The 19414-nt window shown below is 34.0% G+C and overlaps 1 protein-coding gene across 1 annotated transcript in view; it reads left to right on the top strand.

Moving 5' to 3' along the window:
- Nucleotides 1–11475: 11475 nt before the first annotated feature.
- The window catches only part of LOC149787911 (metabotropic glutamate receptor 3-like), a 100300-nt gene continuing 92361 nt past the window's right edge, over nt 11476–19414 (top strand). Inside the window, exon 1 of the mRNA XM_089974159.1 lies at nt 11476–11744. The gene's annotated coding sequence lies outside the window, so the exon portion shown is untranslated. The remainder of the gene's footprint in view (nt 11745–19414) is intronic.

Below are 19414 nucleotides of genomic sequence, written 5' to 3'. Positions count from 1 at the left end.
AGGAGGAGGAGAGAAGAGAGAGGGAAGAAGAGGAAAAGAAAAGAAAAGAGAGGATGTCGTTCAATATTCCCGAGACAGAGGATTGGGGTGTTGAAGCGAATCATCCTCCCTCTGCGCTCCCCAAAAGAAAGGTGAAAGAAGACTGGGGAAGAAGATGCGTGTGCGGCGCCAGGCCAGGAAGGTGCAACCATTAGATAGGTGCATCAGGAGTTCAAAAAACAGCCCTTTTCAGGGCTACCCAATACTCTAGAAAAGAAATAACTGTTAATTTGCCAATGTGTGTAGGTAGAGTAGTGTGAAAATAAACACTAACTCTTTATTAATAGTGGAAGTGTATGTGTTTGTGTGTTTGTGTGTTTGTAAGAGCTCAGGTATGTTTGTGTGAATAGTAGATTATGGGTTTCTTAGCAAATGTGGAGAGTATAGTTAGGGTTTTATTATATGAAATGAGAAAGTAGGGGGATGCTTTCCTTCACGTCCGCGCGTTGTTGGGTCATGATCTAGGTAAGATCAATTTTATGTTTTTAGGGGATGTTTTCCTTCACGTTCGCGCTTTGAGTATAAAACTAACAGTGTTGGCCATTGGAACCCATTCTACGGAATAAGCAAACAAGAAGATGCCAGCAGCTTCAGCTTTATACAACGATCTTATGGGAAGTTGGTATTGGATGGTAGATGGATTGAGTGTAGTAGAAACGGTTGAACAGGAATGGAGGTATGCAGTGACAAAAGACTTCGTCTCAAGACAAGTAACCAGCCTCCACTTATCCGTAAATATTGTAAAAGAAATGATAGAGGATGAGGAGAAGAGAATCAGAGGTTTAATTAACCCACCGTATGTCAAAGTGGGTAAGTTAAAAGAAGCGATAGATCATGTGACGAGTGCAAGGTGCTTTCTAGAAGACCTTGTAGAATGGACAGATTGGTGTTTCGCGAAGTGGGGGTTAGAAAAACTTAAGAAAGCTGAAGAACTAATGAGGAATGTGCTGACCGAAGAGGTCAAGAAGATCAAAGAAAAGTGGTCAAAGGAAAGAAAAGAAGAAGAAAATAGAAAAAAAAAGGGATGAATTCGAAAAACTGAACACAAACTGGATGAAAATCCAAGAGAAGTTCCGGGCCATGGGCCACCCGGACTGGTTGCCGGAAACAGAAAAGAAAAAGAAGAAAGGAATGATGGACAAAATAAGAGGATGGTGGAAGAAGTTAAGAAGTTAAAAGAAGAAGAAAAAACCCAAAGGCCCTTTTCAGGGCCCCCCATATTTCTCGAAAAGAGATAGCCTTTCCATTGCCTACCCTTTTTTTAAAAATTTTTTTTTTAAATTTAAAGAAAAAATCCCATGTTAAATTCCCCTTGTCCGTAGAGTGACCCACGATTTTTCGCCATGTTAAATTCCCCTTGTCCGTAGAGTGACCCACGATTTTTCGCCATGTTAAATTTCCATTGTCCGTAGAGTGACCCAGGGGTCCCTGTAATGCTAATTCCCATTGTCCGTAGGGTGCCCCCTTTCACTACTTATGCCAATGTCTGCTAACTCGTGAGTGTGTACTGGCCACATTTCACGGTTTACGAAGCTGTCGCAGGTTTATTATACACCTATCTGACTTTAATTAAGATTTTAATTAAGAAATAGCCACAATTTTAGTCATTTTATACAAGTCCGAAAACGATACTCTCGTTTTCAGATCTAGTATCATCATTCTCTCAACTAGGCTGGAACTACTTTTCACTCGAAGTTCCTTGGCAACCGTAACAATTATACCGTAGCCTCACCTGACCTGCAAAAAGAAACGGAGTTAATTCTCTGTAAGAAATACGTGGCAACAATTGTCGAATCTATTTGTACATAACTGTCAAAAAATGTTGTCATTACTCAGAGAGATACTAAAAGAGCAACTCAAACAGTTTGATGCAATTAAATATGATTGAAATCCAAGCCGGATTTTTTTTTTTTTTTTTTGTATTTTACTTGTAATGAACCTACGTATCTACTGTCATGGGTAGCTAGTTCTTCTTTCTAGCCCACTATTGGTCTTTTACTATCTACATGCTGCGAAAAAACTATGGGAGTTACACATGCCTCACATCGATTTCAGGAACAACAGAAGTCCTAAACACTTTATTCACACTCATTATCATCCAAATGTACTGAGGCGGACAACGCAACGTGGCCTAACAATCAAGATCGCATTGTTATGATTATATATTCTAAAAAATAATAAGTTTCATATCGATGGATGAATGAAAAATCTGGTAAATATATATATATATATATATATATATATATATATATATATATATATATATATATATATATATATATATAAACAAAGGATTTGTAAAACACGCTGTCTCGCCTGCATATTGTTCTTTTATATATGACTTTTAATTCATCCAAAGAGTATCAAATGTCATACTGCAAAAGACCGAAGTCAAATCACTGTTATACTGTAAATGAAAGTACTCCAGCATCGCTCAGTTTTTGTATGCAATAATTTCCCAAAAGTATATTTTATTTTCTTCAAAGCATAAACGTATAAAAAAGGTGTTGATGAGTTTTCAGTTCTTGTTGCTGAATTATTTATTGCTGCGGGAATTGCGCCACTAACACGGAAAGTGTACTGAATATAGTTGTATCCTTGACAGTTCGAAGAGCATACAAGGTTCTGAAGTAATCTTCTGGATCTTTGGTTCTTCAAAATAATTTTTATTTCAACCGATATCTTGCAGCTGTTTCTTTATTGATATCAATAGTTTTGCTAAAACGCGTGACAAACACCATTCTCAGCAGCAAATCTCTCTCTCTCTCTCTCTCTCTCTCTCTCTCAATTATATGTTGAAAAAGTTTTAGTGTCGTGTTTTTATTAATATATAGCTTTTCAAATCGAATATCCTACGACATCTTGAACATTAATTAATAATACGACAATAACAACACAAAAAATAGTCTTATCCTAAATCCTCCTGGCTTACTTAGGAAAAAAACGTTTTGATTGATATCTGCTAGCGAATCATTTTTCCTCGTAATTACTCTGGCTTATAGACGCTATCCTTTTTGACCTCGTTCGACTCCGATTCGGTACTATCAGTTGAAATAACTGCCAAATACAAACTGGTGCAAAGGGAATCATCAGTGTGCAAAATATGCATATAAAATATTGTGATGCGAAACATGCTATAGAAAGAAAACCACAAGTGTTTACTGAAATTCTTCTCTGTTCATTTTCGTGATTGAATCGTAAACCCTCACTGCGTCTATGCACACAAGCAATGTTTCTCTTTAATCAAAAAATGAAGCGTAATTTTATCTGCTTACTCTAATGGGGGAATATTTTGGAAGCTCTGTGTGGAGATGTATGTGTGTGTGTGTGTGTGTGTGTGTGTGTGTAACTACGGACTGATATCGCGTGACATGATGATGATTCACATTGTGTCTCGTTCTTTGCTAGTGTAAAGTATTGAAGTAATGTATCTAAACTCCAGAAAATACCCGATCCTCGTTGAGTAAAAAACAAGAGTAAATATCATGGCGATTGTTTTTTACGGTGCATAAGTACCATGGACGTTAAAAATGATTACTCGTCCTTCTTCATTATTCTCCATATTCGAGAGATAATGGCGGCGAACAGAGAGACCTCCGGTACCACTATTTTCAAACTGCTGTAGGATAACTTTTACGCACGTTCTTTGACTTCAAACACGTTCTCTAAGGAGCTCGCAACCAAGTTATAACTTGGACTGACAAGCATAGTTGACGTGCGCACACCCACGTTTCCCACGCACACCCATATTGGAATACCAAATTTCTCTATATCAACTCTTTAATATATATATATATATATATATATATATATATATATATATATATATATATATATATATATATATATATATATATATATATATATATATATATATATATATATATATATATACATACATATATATATATATATATATACATATATATATATATATATATATATATATATATATATATATATATATATATATATATATATATATATATATATATATATATATATATATATATAGATACATATATATATATATATATATATATATATATATATATATATATATATATATATATATATATATATATATATATATATATATATATATATATATATATATATATATATATATATATATATATATATATTAGTGATAATAATGCACATTGGGCGTAAAATATCCATCAGCCTTCAAGAGAAAGACCAAATGGTGCATAGCTCATCATATTATGTTTGCTTTTTAAATTTCTTTCATTAAGTAGTTTATATGATTTTATGAATTTCATTCTTTCCTGTCTGATAATATTCTCTACAAAAATACGTGTTAAGCACATCGATGTGTTTCATAGTAAAGACGGTGTGACCTCGTGTACATTAGGTCAAAAACTCTGCTTTAATGTATTAGGAGGCATTGGATGATACAACCAGGTCGATAGCCACCAGCAGGTCAACAACAAAAAACAGGTGTCATCGACCCGAAGGGCATGCAGACAAATAAATAGTAATACAAAATATATATATATATATATATATATATATATATATATATATATATATATATATATATATATATATATATATATATATATATATATATATATATATATATATATATATATATATATATATTCGAATTAGATTCGCATATCAGAGATATCGTGATTTGCGAGTAACCTGTTAAGAAAAATAAGGAAAGGTTTAGCTTAAAAACACTAGATCAACAATTTGATTTTTGGAAAGTTGTATTGCCAACAAAGTACTTACTATCAAGCATATTTTCATTTTAGGTCAGAAAAGTATATCAGAAAGTAGATCCAATTGAAAAAGAATTCCCTGATTTATCTCCAGCTTGTGCAGTTACCAGAGCTATGACAAAGAAAGCTCTTGATAATGATGTTGATAAATAAAGTTATCCTTTAGCTGACACATGTATTGTTAATTTAATAGCAGGTGCACGTTCCCGTGTATAACAATCTATTATTTCATGTATACTGTGTGTACTTCATAAGAGTTCTTCTTATGTTTTTCTTTAATCTAAGGTAAAAAGAAAGCTTTCTTTTTCTTTACGGAAGACGTGTTGCATATATTTGATTTAATTTATATTTGATTTAATTTGTGTTTGATTGATTTGATTGTTTGTGGGTTTCGGAGTCTTTTTATTTTCTTTACATGTCAATGTAATGTAATTTTGTTTGCTATGAATTTGATATTTTCCTGAAAATTCAGTTTGACCTGAGTTTTTCTTAGATACATAATACTAGAAACACTTGTTTCTATTTTTGACATAGTTCCTGGCCTTGATTGAGGGTCAAGTAAACAACTTTTTCTCGGAGTAAAATGATTGGTTGTTATCAAGGACATAGAGGAGCTATGTGACTTTTACATGTAAACATGATCACGTCATCCTCTATTTCGCAATTAGGCAATTCCGAAATGCTTAGTATTAATAGTGATGTTTAGAGAGAGAGAGATCAAAGTCCGAGATTTTAAGCACCTGATGTCAAGTTGTTTTCTTCTGTTGTGACCAGAATTAAAGTATTGAAGATTTTAAGTTTTTGAGTTATATGTGAATTCTTCTTCCGATTGCTTGGACTCAAAGATTAATTCGTTTCTCTGGAAATAGTATTGTATACATACATAACTCTTGAACAAGGACTTTTGTTGAAAATTTTATTTGCATTTCCATGACCGGAGGATTAATTATTGTGTTTGTACAAGGAACTGTAGACGTCAGCACAGTACAGGCTACAGCATACGGCATCGCCTTCCATCTTGGATTCTTCGTCGGGAGTCGAACTTGGCATCATTAGAACATTTCAATATTAGGACTTCAAAAATTTTATTCGTTAATTATTCTTTTATTTTTGGGGGATTTGATTCTGGAAACCGTAAGTTCTCATATTGCTTTCCATTTTAATGTATTTTTAAAGGGAAATACATTATTTGGTATATTTTTCAAAGCTTGTGGTTTTCCCTCTTTCTTGTTTTACTGTTTATTCGAGCCTTAACACGTAACATAAATAAGACCTTACATTCCAGTTTGAAATAGGACAATATTGATATCCGGCAGATTTTCCTCGTTTCCCTCAGTTCATTTCGTCTAAAAGCACAGAAAATTGTTTCTAAAAGATATATTTGATAATCTTCCTGTGTGTCGCGATATATAATGTATCATATCTACCTTGGTATTAAGATCTTTCCAATATAAAACTACGAAATAGAGAGGGATATATTTATTAGCAAAATCTTATTAGCGTGATTTAAATCCTCTCAATTAATGAAAACTTGAGATTATGTATAATTGTCCAGTTCTCATTATATACGCGTATTTGGCTAAGAGAAGCAGGCAAGGCATACGACAGGGTAACTGGCTTGAACTATCAATACATAATTTTACATCAATGAACTGATACGTTTCGGCTGTGTGATTTTTACCTTGAAAGAAGTCGACAATAGTATCTACAATCATATTTCTGTATCGAGTGTTTGTTTTGTTTTATTTTTTAATTATTTAAGGCATCCTTTGCAAATCGTTACAATGAGACGAGGCTTTTACACACTATTTATCTATAGGTGTGTGTGTGTGTGTGTGTGTGTGTGTGTGTGACATAAAACGTTTCCGTTCCAAATATATATGCCTCCATTAATCCATTCATTTATGCATTCATATATATGTATGTGTGTTTTGTATACAAAATTATCTATAAGTGATGCACAGCCATTGTAGTTACTTTTGTGTAGTCGATGTTGAATTTGATTTTGTATCGGCATGAGAAGCAACTGCATCGAAAAATAATTTACTGGTTTCACGGGTAGAAGCTAACATTTGGTTAAATACATGGTGGTATTTGGTGGTATTGCTTACAATGTCTTCTTTAAAAAATCTCAGTCTCTTCCTATTGTAGGTTTTTAATTGAAGTGTGAGGGATTGGAGATTGTATGAAATCTAATTAATTCTGAAGCCAAAGAAACAAAAGGATACAAAAGTCATTATTTTATTCAATAGTTAGTGCAGGACTGTAGTCTAAGGAACTGGTCTGCAGATTATTTATATTGACAAAGCGCCTTAGTCTATGGTTCTAAATTACCTAAGTATAATTCAGTGCTGAAGAAATATCTGTATATTTATTGAGTAAGACAATTTTAATTGATTATTCCCGTGCCAGTATTATACCCTAGGAAATAAAATTTCAAGTTCCAACCTAAATAACATTTTAAGTCATTTAACGGATATGTTTTGTATTTTGTTCAAAATAGCAGCAAGGTGTACAACATCCTTCTGCAATGTTATTGGCGTTTCCTCTGAAAACAAACACTTCTCTTATGATACACTGTGACCATTGTTGGTATTCTACTAGCGGTGCTATCTAATTCCCGCTTCCTTTAAGCATTACGAAATTTTCGAGGCAAAAGAAAATGACGAAATAGGAATCAATAAAGCACAGATCGACGTTAGCATTCTTCAAACCTACAGCAAAGTGTCATGGGCAGGTGGAGTCAATATCCTTATCGGTTCTGTTTTCTTTGATGCATAAATATGCTCTGCGAGATAAATTTCATACAGATCATTAGCGTGCATTTAAGTTGATGAGGTGTAGAATTACGGGATCAGACAACTCATTATCGGTCAATGAAATTAATGAGGTGTGTGATTGTCAGAGGTGGGGGGGGGGGTAGATTTGTGATATCCCAATCCTTATGGTTCTTCGGTTATCGTTATCTAGGAGATGATCAACCACAGTGTTATTGCCTGGATTGAGTATAAAATAAAATAAAATATGATAGTAATGTATTAAAGAATAGAGCTCTGAGCAGAGATATATAATAGAACAACACGAGCCCCCGTATGTAAAATATAAAAATTTAATAAATTGCATGCATAAAATGAAATTGAACATGACATCAGAATGATTCGCTTCCTCATAGAAATAGAGTTACAAAATTTATGGGAAATTCAGTTAGCCGTTCTGTTACACAGATAAAACAAACTTCTTCAGCTAATCGAGCTGCCGGCATGTCAGTATCACATGTTTGCTTCCGGTCATTTCCAAATCACTTTTGCCATATTTCTTCATAAATCGGTTTAAGCGAAAATACAGCTTTTAGATCTAGTGATTCTGAGCTTAGTGTATATATTTCTCTTGTCCATGCCCTATTTATGGGAAAATAATATGTTACAGTTAAACTTACTAATGGAAACCACATTGGCATGTTTGATCTTTGATGCACATAAAATTTGCATCACTCCACTATTACCTCCCCCAATCTCTCTCTCTCTCTCTCTCTCTCTCTCTCTCTCTCTCTCTCTCTCTCTCTCTCTTCGTATAGCCCCTTCAGGTCATCAACTTTTGGATGTAGACTGCACTCTTTTCCACTGTACAGTACAGGTATGAAGCTATTTTTCATTCTAATAAAATATAATGCACAACCTAAATATTAGTCGGGTTTTTCTTCTCCGGGTCTAAGCACTATTCCCACTCTCGTTTAGGTCATATTTTTGCAACAGAACTAAAGATATGGTCAGTTCGCAACCTGATCTGATACCAAAGAAATCAGCCTATTAACATCAATTTGTCTTTTTGGTAGCGGCAAATCACATTCCTAGCTGGATCTATGACATACCTAGAGCTCGTTGATAACTATTACTCCCCACTGTGGGTTATACATTACCAATAATAAAGCCGGTCGATACACGACGATTTTCTAAAGAAGTCTCAACCTGATTTCACAAATGAATTAATGGACTTCGCTCCTTGTCCTAACTATGTTACTTGCTAATTATCGATACATTGACTTCCATTTCCGGATAAAGAGAAATCAATTCTCATTATGCATGATACAAATCATTTAAGACAGATAATTAAATTCTCACAATTCGTATCAGAAGAATGCATGCAGTCTTAATGATATATCAGAGTAAGGCATGTAATTCCTACACATGATTTCTATTGCATTCAAGACAGGTATTTCTGAACTCAAGTGTAGTTCAAAACCAATAAATTCAACAAATAGTGACCAACTTAAATCAATGTATTTTGTATGTTATTGAGACAATATCTTTGTGCCTTTTCCGAGACTCGTTCCCTTTTCTATTAAGCCGAATCTCTCTCTTGTTCCGGGTCTCTCAATTTCTTCCAGACCCACGTTATTTCGACATTTTATTTCATGAGACAGGTTATGTATTAATTCTGGCTTCCCATAGACACTCAGACTGACTAATTTATGGGAACACGCCCCAACGTTTAGCACAGCCGTTCAGAATTAAATTTATCTAGCCCCCAAAACTTACTCCCATCAAAGACGGAAAAAAATCGATCATAGAGAGCGCCTTTATTAATAAATATTCTGGATATATATATATATATACTTTAGCTACAAATTTTCTGAAAAATCAGAAATATTAGAAGAAATAAGACAAGAAAAAATTTAACATGATATTATGATATTCCAATATCATTAATAAAGTTCATTTCACTGGAAACATTTACCATGCTTACAACCCCGAGTTTCTAAACGTATGGAGTTGTAATCATCGTTCAAAACATGGCATGGTTTAAGTACATGTCTATTACTTACTGATGACATAAACATATTCAAGTACAGAGTGTGTGCATTTTCAAGACGACCCGATGATTCGTTTTCTCTAGTCCCTATAGTCACTAAATTGTCTATGAACAAAATTAGAAATTACCCTCAAATGTGTTTGAAACAAAAGCTCAAAACCATTTTATTTGCTTCAATTTTTCTCCGAACTGAATTAGAGTGAGGAAAGTTTTGCTTGATCTTTTAGTTTGAGTCTATACGTACACGCCAACCATTTATGATACTGATCTATTATTCTCAGTGTAAGGTCGAGTGATGTGCTTAGTTGGAGTTTTCATCTTAATCGACATCAAATGAGAAGGACTGTAACAATGCTTAATCATATGAAACACACCGTATTTATGAAGACCTCCATAGGGTGAAGTGCTCAATAGATTAACATGTCTGTTGAAGCCCTCGATCTGGATTGATTGAAGCAGAAATCATGGACTGAAACCCAAGCCTTAAATTAATCAATAGAAACAAAATTTGCAAATAGGCATAGGTGAAGACCACTTTAGGATGTGGTATGTTAAACACGATTTAAATATATGTTATACTAATGTCAGAGTGACAGACGACAACACGTTTTCCCGCTTCTAACATGTGCAGAAATACCTCCGTCCTCATGTGCATGAAAATATTAATAGAGGATGAATCTCAAAATCGAACCAAATACAAAAGCGAAATATAATCCAAGTGCGTACATGAAAAGAAATAAGATTTTGTCTAACTTTGTGTATATAAATTCATTTTATCCGTAACATATATGCACTTCTTGATCTGTCAAAATGTATCCTTCTATTGCATACAATTGCCAATACTTTATTGGAAACACAGTATTCAAATACAGGAATTTGTTTTATCCACATAAGACGGGAGTGAAAGATAAAACTGTATAATTAAATGAATCATGATTTAGATTCTTTGGGAGGCAGAAAGTCGATACGGTGTATATATAATACGTGACACACAGTCTGCTCTAGTTCAAGTGAGAAGGTCGGAAAATGGGTCTTTGGAGCTTATCGGGTATCTTGTGGGCTATTTCTTTGAACAATCCGTAATGCTTCGTTTAGATTTCTGAAATATCACAATAGTTTTTTGTTACCGGTAAATTAAATTTCGTCGTAAACTTAAAATATTTTTTCTCAGATTTATAAATTGACAAAGCTTACATGGACATCTTGTCTTCAATAAAGCGGGAATGAAAGGCATTGTCCTTAGAAGAAAGATGAGCGAGAGAAACCAGAACTCTCTTTTGAATAAACATTCAAGCTTGTATTACGTACATTAGTCAATTTAGGCTTCTTTGAGCGGATCTGTGTTGCATGTTTATTTAAATCATTTTTTCTATTCCTTTACGTCATACCAACTTAATTTCTTCTTATTTGAAAGTAGTATACGCCTATATAAATAATTAAGTTTATCTCATTTAACTTTTTTAATGAAAGGACACGCCAGTTTTTTATTTCTGGCTCAATTCCCCTTCAATTACGTCAGAATCAAGATTAAAGTTATATCTTAAATTGTAATGGGTTTACGTACTAAGCTTAGTGCTCAGAAAGTAGCATTTAAAACATCTGACACTGTACTTCGAAGTTCAAATATTAAAACAAAATTAGCTAATTGTACGTTTGTAAAGTCAGCTAAATAATTATCATATTTTATAATCAGGACGTCGTATGCATTATATTTTTCTAGAATGTAAAAGGATAGTAATAAATACAACCCGTAAATCGAAACTAATTTCCTTAAATACACACGTCCTTTAGTCTGTTTTATGCAAATAAAATAGAATAGTAGGGATAGCTGTGGAATTTATTTTATAAAATTATCCTTCACACTTTTCAGGCAACTGCTAAAAAATCGAACTAAAAGAACGGAATGAACTCGACTCAGTCAATTATTAGCAAACAGATAGTATGGCGAAGGCAATTTGAAGACTTAAACCATACGTTGCGATGTTATCGATTCTGGCTCTAGTGCGGACGAGGGCAAGTCGACAGACCTGTTTCATCTGTGTAACATTTACCTCTAGCTGAGAAATGTCTTTCTTTGGAGTAGTGATGAACAGACTGGATATTCAAGAACTTTTCTGCAAAGTTTTCCAGGATACCTAATTGAGCGTAAGTGTGAGTTTCTTCCTATAACATTTTCGTCAGAGTGTGTAACATAATGTAGATTTAAAAACATGTTGTGCTTTTACTTTCCTTTCACATCAGATTGGTAACTTCATCTGTTTTTATTCTGATTACTTTTGGCTGAAGTCACGCGGTAGTTTTACGTAGGCCATAAATTACACTATACACTTCTAATTCCTTTCACTTAGCAACGTCGTGTTTTTTTTTTTTTTCCGGGTCATGCTGTATCTTTTACTTGCTAGAAGAAAACACACCAACCAAACACACCCTATAATGTTAACAACTATTAAAGGTTTTACTTTGTTACAAATAATGCTTTAGTGTTATGAAGGGTATCTACCTTTCCAATAGTACTTTTCTGTCAGATGGCAACAGCTGTGATAAAAAGTGAAAGTGATTTCGCATTGTTGTAATGCATGATTTTCAATAATAGAAACCTATTCAGGCTCTTCTTGTCGGCATTATGTACGTTTACATGTACGTTGCAATGATATATCATGACTGGATGATTTTTAGGCAGAAATGCACCTGAAATGATGCTAGTCATCTTCATACACGGTTCTGTTACGTCGCCTAATCTTGAGGAGAAAAATGCAGCTTTTAGATCTAATGATTATGAGTTTAGTGGATATATTTCTCTTGCCCATCCCCTATTTATGGGAAAAGAATCTGTTACAGTTAAACTTACTAATGGAAACCACGGTGGCATTTTTGATCTTTGATGCACGAAACAATTGCATCACTCCGCTATTACCTGCCCCCAATAATTCTCTCTCTCTCTCTCTCTCTCTCTCTCTCTCTCTCTCTCTCTCTCTCTCATGACGAAGAAACATGGTATCATAATGGACGATTTTAGTTGGGTAATCTAGACAAAGAAAGGTCTTGAAGTTCAATAAGATTGACTAAAATGTGAAATAAAGAGAAAGTATTTAAGGTTATTAAACGAACTTAATAAATCGCTAACTCGATAATGTTGATGTGTAGCATCAGGTTTGGAATGATTGAAAGGATGTAAAGTCTAATGAGAATGATCGTATAAAGTTTGTCTTGTTATTTCAAGAAAATTGTGCAATACCTTCTCATTAAAATTGTTTCATGCTATATCGGGTTTCAGAAACTCTGCATGCCTTTGGCAAAAGTAAAGTTAAATGAATTATTTGTGTAAATTGATGATCTTTTCAACCTTAAATAAATCAGTAACGTTGAAATGTTATAGCTTATTTCTATCCCTGAAGAAGGAAAATGAAAGTAATATATTTTGGAGATCAATGACCGACATTTAGAAGTAAATGTGCACAAGAATAATTCGGGAGTTATTTGATATTATTTATATTTCATTTTTACGCGCGCGCGCGTGTGTGTGTGTGTGTGTGTGTGTGTGTGTGTGTGCTGCAATCTAAATGTACCTTATCTTCCGGGATTTTTTGGAGACGGAAATATATACAGGAAACGAATATGCAAAGTACGATGTAGCAGTGTTACATCCAGACTGTGCTAGCGGATTACCCCCATTCTGCAAGTAAATGTCAATACAAGTTTAAAGAAGGTAATGGCCTGCGAAGTAATACAATTTACTTATATTTGATATATCAGTGCGCGATAACTGCCATAAGGTGAAATAAATTTAAATAGCCTGCAGGGGAAGGAGCCCCCACCCCTAGATGTAAGCCTGCAATAAGATTTATTGTTGTTGTAGGGTTTAACGCCAATTTTCAGCACACGATAGACTATATATACATGGCGGCCAGTATCAATGGTGGAGGAAGAACCCGGGAAATCCCCGGAAAGAACCACCGACCCTCGAGAAGCTACTGGCAAGCTTTTTCGCATACCCACATTGGCCGAAACGAGACTCGAACCCACGCAGTCATAGGTGAGATGGCAGTGATCCGTAACGGAGAGCGGTTTAAACCACTCGGCCACTCGGGGCCCCCAGTAAGATTGAAACAAACCCCCAAAATATGAAGCCATCCAAAGCCGACTGTGTGAGTGTTCCTCTCCCATTGACCCTATTGGTGGCATATTGAAAGCTCTTCCATTAGATTTTGACGCCGCCCCGCCCCGTAAACATTCATTACAATAAACTGCGATAGAATCATACGGTCTGGCCAAATTTTAGTTTTTAATTGTTATGCTCTAATACCTCTAGGGGTTGTCTGGGGTTTCCTATTTATTTTCCTGTCTTAATTTTAGAGTCTTATATAGTGTCATCTTAGAAGCAAACAACGGGTGTAACATGTTTAAGTAGACATGATTTTCCCACCAATCTGCCATTTAAAATTAAAATGTGCATTTTTATCAAAAGAAATGTGAATGATGCCTGTATAAAGCATTATACCCGGCTGACATGTGAGTTTGAAAAAAAATTCTCCAAATTTGCTGAACAATCTATGCTGTATTATATAAAAAAATAACTGAAAAATTCTAGATCTCTGAATATCAATGAACTTCGTTATTTAATTTTATCATCCACTAATATACATGAAACTTGGATCCACTTAACGATGTTTGTATTATTATTTCATAAGAACAGATTATATTATTAATTTGTACATGCATGTTTCATATATGATAAATATAATATGAACAACAGTTAACCAATAACTGCGGATCGGTGATCCCATTGAACTGAGAGCCATTCGAGTACCTCTGTACTGTCCCTTTGTCCGAATCCTTGTTGACTGGTCCCCTATACTCGAAATTTCTACCAATACAACGTCTATATGTTCAAGAAAAATGTACATTAGTGACTTAGAAGTGCTTTCGAATGGTATATGAACATGTTCACATAAATAGTCAGCATTTAATAAGTTGACATCCAAATGAGTAGGCGAAGCATAGTCGATAGGTCATTGTTCTACTGGCATGAGTCACATAAAAATATCGTTGTGAAGAAGTCGGCGCCAGATGTCACGAAAACCCGAATTATGCGTGACTAAAAATGTGATTAGAATACAAGCTTGAATTATCTGCTTTTTAAAACAAATCAAAAAATATATCGTCTGTACCATATCCACTGCTACACTCCACATATTTCGCTAGACAAATGTATCGTCTGTAAGCTATCCAAAGTTAAAGAATCCGTATAGTCTAGTTATCTCAGTAATAAAGTGACATTTCTTTAACATTAACTAAACTCGAATAAAATCAAGAGAATTGGAGTACTGTGCATCCACAATAGTTGCGGAAATGTGGTGAGTATAGACAAAAGGAAAACATATTTGCATAGAAACGATGATAAGAGGTGCCGTCGCTCAAGATTCGAACACGCGCGGACAGAAGTAAGATGACAGAGTTGTTAAATAAGTCGAACAAAAGAACAAAATCGTTAATCAATCAGTTGCAAATAAATGAATTTAGTATGTACATACTGTCTGATCAAATTTGGCCTGTCGTTTAAAAGAAATTTAGGAGCATTTAATTCACGCCAAGTTTCGTTGATGTCCATTGTGTAAACTACCTCTTTATTTGCTTATTTGTAAAGATATATATAGAGAGAGAGAAAGAAAGACAGACAAACAGACAGAGACAGACAGACTATGTATTCAGATCAACAGTAGGCATAATTCTACGTCAGACATGAGTACATGAGTATTCATTTACTAGTTTGTTGTCTAACAAATCACAGGCGATGAGCGCCAAAATGGCAGAATTTTTTAAGTACTCTGCAACAAAGATATTTTGGAATTAATTTTTCTCAGTGACACATCTTAGCGATCTAACATATATGTGTTACCACAACAAAAGTAGGCCATAATTTATATTTAAAAAATATTGATTATGTTATTTGTACATTCGCTTGACTTCAACACACAGCCGCAAGGGAAGATTGGTTTAATTGTGGAAAATAGTTAATCATTTGTCAGTTGTTGCATTTTTCTAGACATGAAATATATATGCTGTCTAATTTTGTTTACAAATATGCTATAAAGATCTCAAGAGCAACACTGGCCAAGTGATGAAAAACTGATACATAATGAAGACTACGTGTATTTGTATTCCCTACACTTATCTCATTTACTTGCACTTATCTCCAGTTCATAACAATTCTGTATTTGAAAGACAATTGCCGTCATAATTAAACGAGGTTTCGCTCATTTGAAGAGAGAAGAGGTAAAAGAAAAGAAAAATATTTAAAGTTGTTCAGTGAAATGCCTTTGTATTTTTGTTAGAGAAGAACGAAAGTTAATATATTAGACGTGAGTGAAATACCGTTGTATTTTTGTTAGAGAAGAACGAAAGTTAATATATTAGACGTGAGTGAAGTGCCGTTAAAACTTGTTAAAGTAAGGGGTTGGAATGTTCACCTTTTCTTGTCTCTGGGGAACCGTGGATAATAGTCTCATTAACTACCGGCATTAAATGATCGTTTTCTAGTATTGAATAGCATACAAAAATACAGTATTATTGTCAACCGACGGTACTGTTTATCAGATGATATACCAACAAAGTGGGACATTTCAGCTTAGTTGTATTTCTATAACTACAGGAGGACATGAAAATAAAAGATAAATAAAGAAAAATGAGGCAATGGATCATGAACAAAATTACCATGGGGTCAGTTATTCAACATTTGGATATGTTAAACTGACATGTTTTATATGCATTTTTCTTTATTGGTTCATAATCTAGAATATCAGGACCATACAACATTAAATCTTTGCATTAAAATTTGTATTTATGTTCTTTAACATTTGTATTTACTTCAAAAGCCATGCTTCTAATTTACAATATATCAATAGCTTTCGTTTTCGAAGGATATTATTCGTAAATTGATCTCAGGATCACATGATTTCTACATTCATTGTGTCTTTGAATTTATAGTATATAGCGACCACGAAATTCGCAAGTATTGGTAACCCCCCAAAAAATAGCGAGATCACATCATGAATATGATAACTTCAAGCACAGTTTGCTGTTCATGGGACAAAGGCAAAGTCTAAAACTGAATGGGATTTAACTTAGTATACATGAACGTTGTCACACATGGAAAGGTTCAGATTGACGAATAGAAAGATTGTCCCTTCTTTGTCTACTAATGAAAATAGGACAGTGGAAATAAACTAGTATACATGAAATGTAGGTACATGTGAAAGATCATGCTTGTGAAAGCATAAAAACCCAGGTTAAGATCTCACCTTCACAATTCATACACATGTAGTCTAAGGTCTCACCGCCGAGACTGAAACTTTAGTCGTTAAAACTGCCACCTGATTAAAATCTTTTGGTCATAATCTATATCCAAAATTCTTGTATAAACTGCACTATGCGTATCTTGCGTATTTTTGGTGATATATTTATTCTCACTCGTTTTTACGACCAATTGAGCAGAGATATACAATAATTATTTACATTGTACTATATTGTTCTTTCAAGTTCAACAGCCGTAGGATTGATTTACAGTTTAAGCTTGCTACCAGTGTGAAGAAGACGAATTACTTTATGATGCTTCCTGATTGAATAAGCGAGTAACTCTCCTTAATACTTGTTTCCCGTTGGGGGAATGTTTCTAGTTGCTAAATTCTAGCAAATTGAAATCCCTTCTCATCAGAACAATATCACTGACCGTTTGTGGTCGTGACAGATATTTTGATTTTATTGGAACTCATCTTTGCACATTTTGATGAGAGAAAATATCAAGGTAATTTTACTTTCGCACCATCTTTGCGAGTAATGACGGACTGGCCATTGATTATTGCACAGTCACTGAAATATGTACAGTAATGCAAACGTTTTGCAAAGCGTTTTCTTGTTCATACTGCAAACGGATTGCAAATATTTTTTGGGTTCATACATCAGTTAACGACAATAAACATTGAATGGTCAATCCTAATACTTTAATTGTTACATATAATAAAGTTTTTAAAAAAATTAAAACAAAAAAATGCACCAAATACGTGCAAAATAGCAATCGGTATCCTTATTTTGCATACAGACAGTCATTAAACGATAACATAGTCCAGGTAATCAAAGTAAAAACCATGATAAAGGAATAAGCATATGACTAAACTGTATCATGAATTTTAATTTGTTTAATGACTTTTAATTAATTTTACCCTTATTTCCAGATCTTGGTTATACTATTTAGCTTTTTGCAATATTTTTCTGGATATAAATGCCTAATAAACGGGATAATTTGTTCATGCAGAAAGAAAATCGCATTATTGATGGACCTCATTAATGCACCAAATGATCAAAACCCTCAATGTTAACTCAATTCGGGTTGATAAAAGCTGATAGCAGAATCAGTATGGTAGAGGAGGCGTGATTTTACTATCAAGGATGAATCGTTTCTTAAAATAACAACAGAATACAAGTCATATCTATTTTGGATCGGGAGTATCTTGGAAATATACGTTTGTTTTTATGTAATGTGTGGGGTGGGGTGGGGGTGTCACTTTGTAAAACATTTCTGTTGACCAGTTCATGTTTTACTTCTTACTATATCAAGGTTGATTCAGTTCAATTCCTTTGAGATACACGCTTAAGATCCCTAGGAATTCCAACACTAACTTTAGTGTTAAATGATTTGTTCCCATCCACCATTAATTCGACAGTCGAAAGATTTCGTTATTGTTTTCATAGGTGAGAATACAATAGCCATATATATTAAAATAAGTCATTGATTTAAACTGTAATTACGAATCATGAGACTCTCAACTTCTTTCAGGCCACAACTTCATTAATAAGATGAAAATTTTACTCTTGGACAAGATCCTAAGCTTGTCTAATCTCGAGGCAAAACAAACCATTCTGTCTGCCCGCATAATCGGCTCCTTTTGACCATACTCGATTCACCAAATCCCCCTCCCATCCCATCTCTCTCTCTCTCTCTCTCTCTCTCTCTCTCTCTCTCTCTCTCTCTGAATGTCTAATAATTTTTATGGAAACGAACTTCAAGTTTATATTATCAGAGCCTTGTAAAGTTGAGATTGTTTTTTGTTTGCTTGTTGATTTTTACCTGGGTCTATGCCTTTATTTTCGCTTGTTTTTAATTCGCATCATTGCTCTTATACACCTTATGCATGATATGATCACACTGCATTCATTATTGATGCAAACCAACATGACATCAATGTAGCTTGTAGATATTTTGAGCATAATTCTAAACTGATGCCAGCTAAAATAGTGCCAGAGGTCAGAGACAAATTATTTTAATCGTTTTGGTTCATACAGATATAAATAAACTAAATTCATTAAACAAAAATAATCCTAGCAATTATTCTGATACTTGTTACTCCACATAAACTGCCAGTTGTAAAACGCCACTACCCTTCGGTAGCATCAAATTATTGTGCTATGTCTGATAAGAACTTTTCAGTTGAACACGCCATTTAGCGGCAAACTTAACGAGATATGTCAGTCTGTAAACATGACATATGTGTTCTTTTATTAAGTTTATTAATACACACATGCACCTAACAAAAACAACGATCAACCTAGGCAGCTTACTTTCTTTAGATATTTCTTGGACTAATTCTTCACTCCACACATCGTATTTCAGTGTCAGATTTAAAATGAAGCTAATAAGATAAACTCCTATCTATCCCTAAATAATAGCGTACTCTAAAGAGATGCCAAAATGAACTTATGTATCGGAGCAAGCTACAATGTACATTTGGAGATATGTATGGTAAATATTTTATCTTAAGGCA

The sequence above is a fragment of the Sinohyriopsis cumingii genome, chromosome 11 (genome assembly GCF_028554795.1).
Source record: "Sinohyriopsis cumingii isolate HCF-2022 chromosome 11, ASM2855479v2, whole genome shotgun sequence".
Classification (NCBI taxonomy): domain Eukaryota; kingdom Metazoa; phylum Mollusca; class Bivalvia; order Unionida; family Unionidae; genus Sinohyriopsis; species Sinohyriopsis cumingii.
Note: the sequence above shows the minus strand (reverse complement) of the source record. Positions and strands in the feature narration are given on the sequence as shown.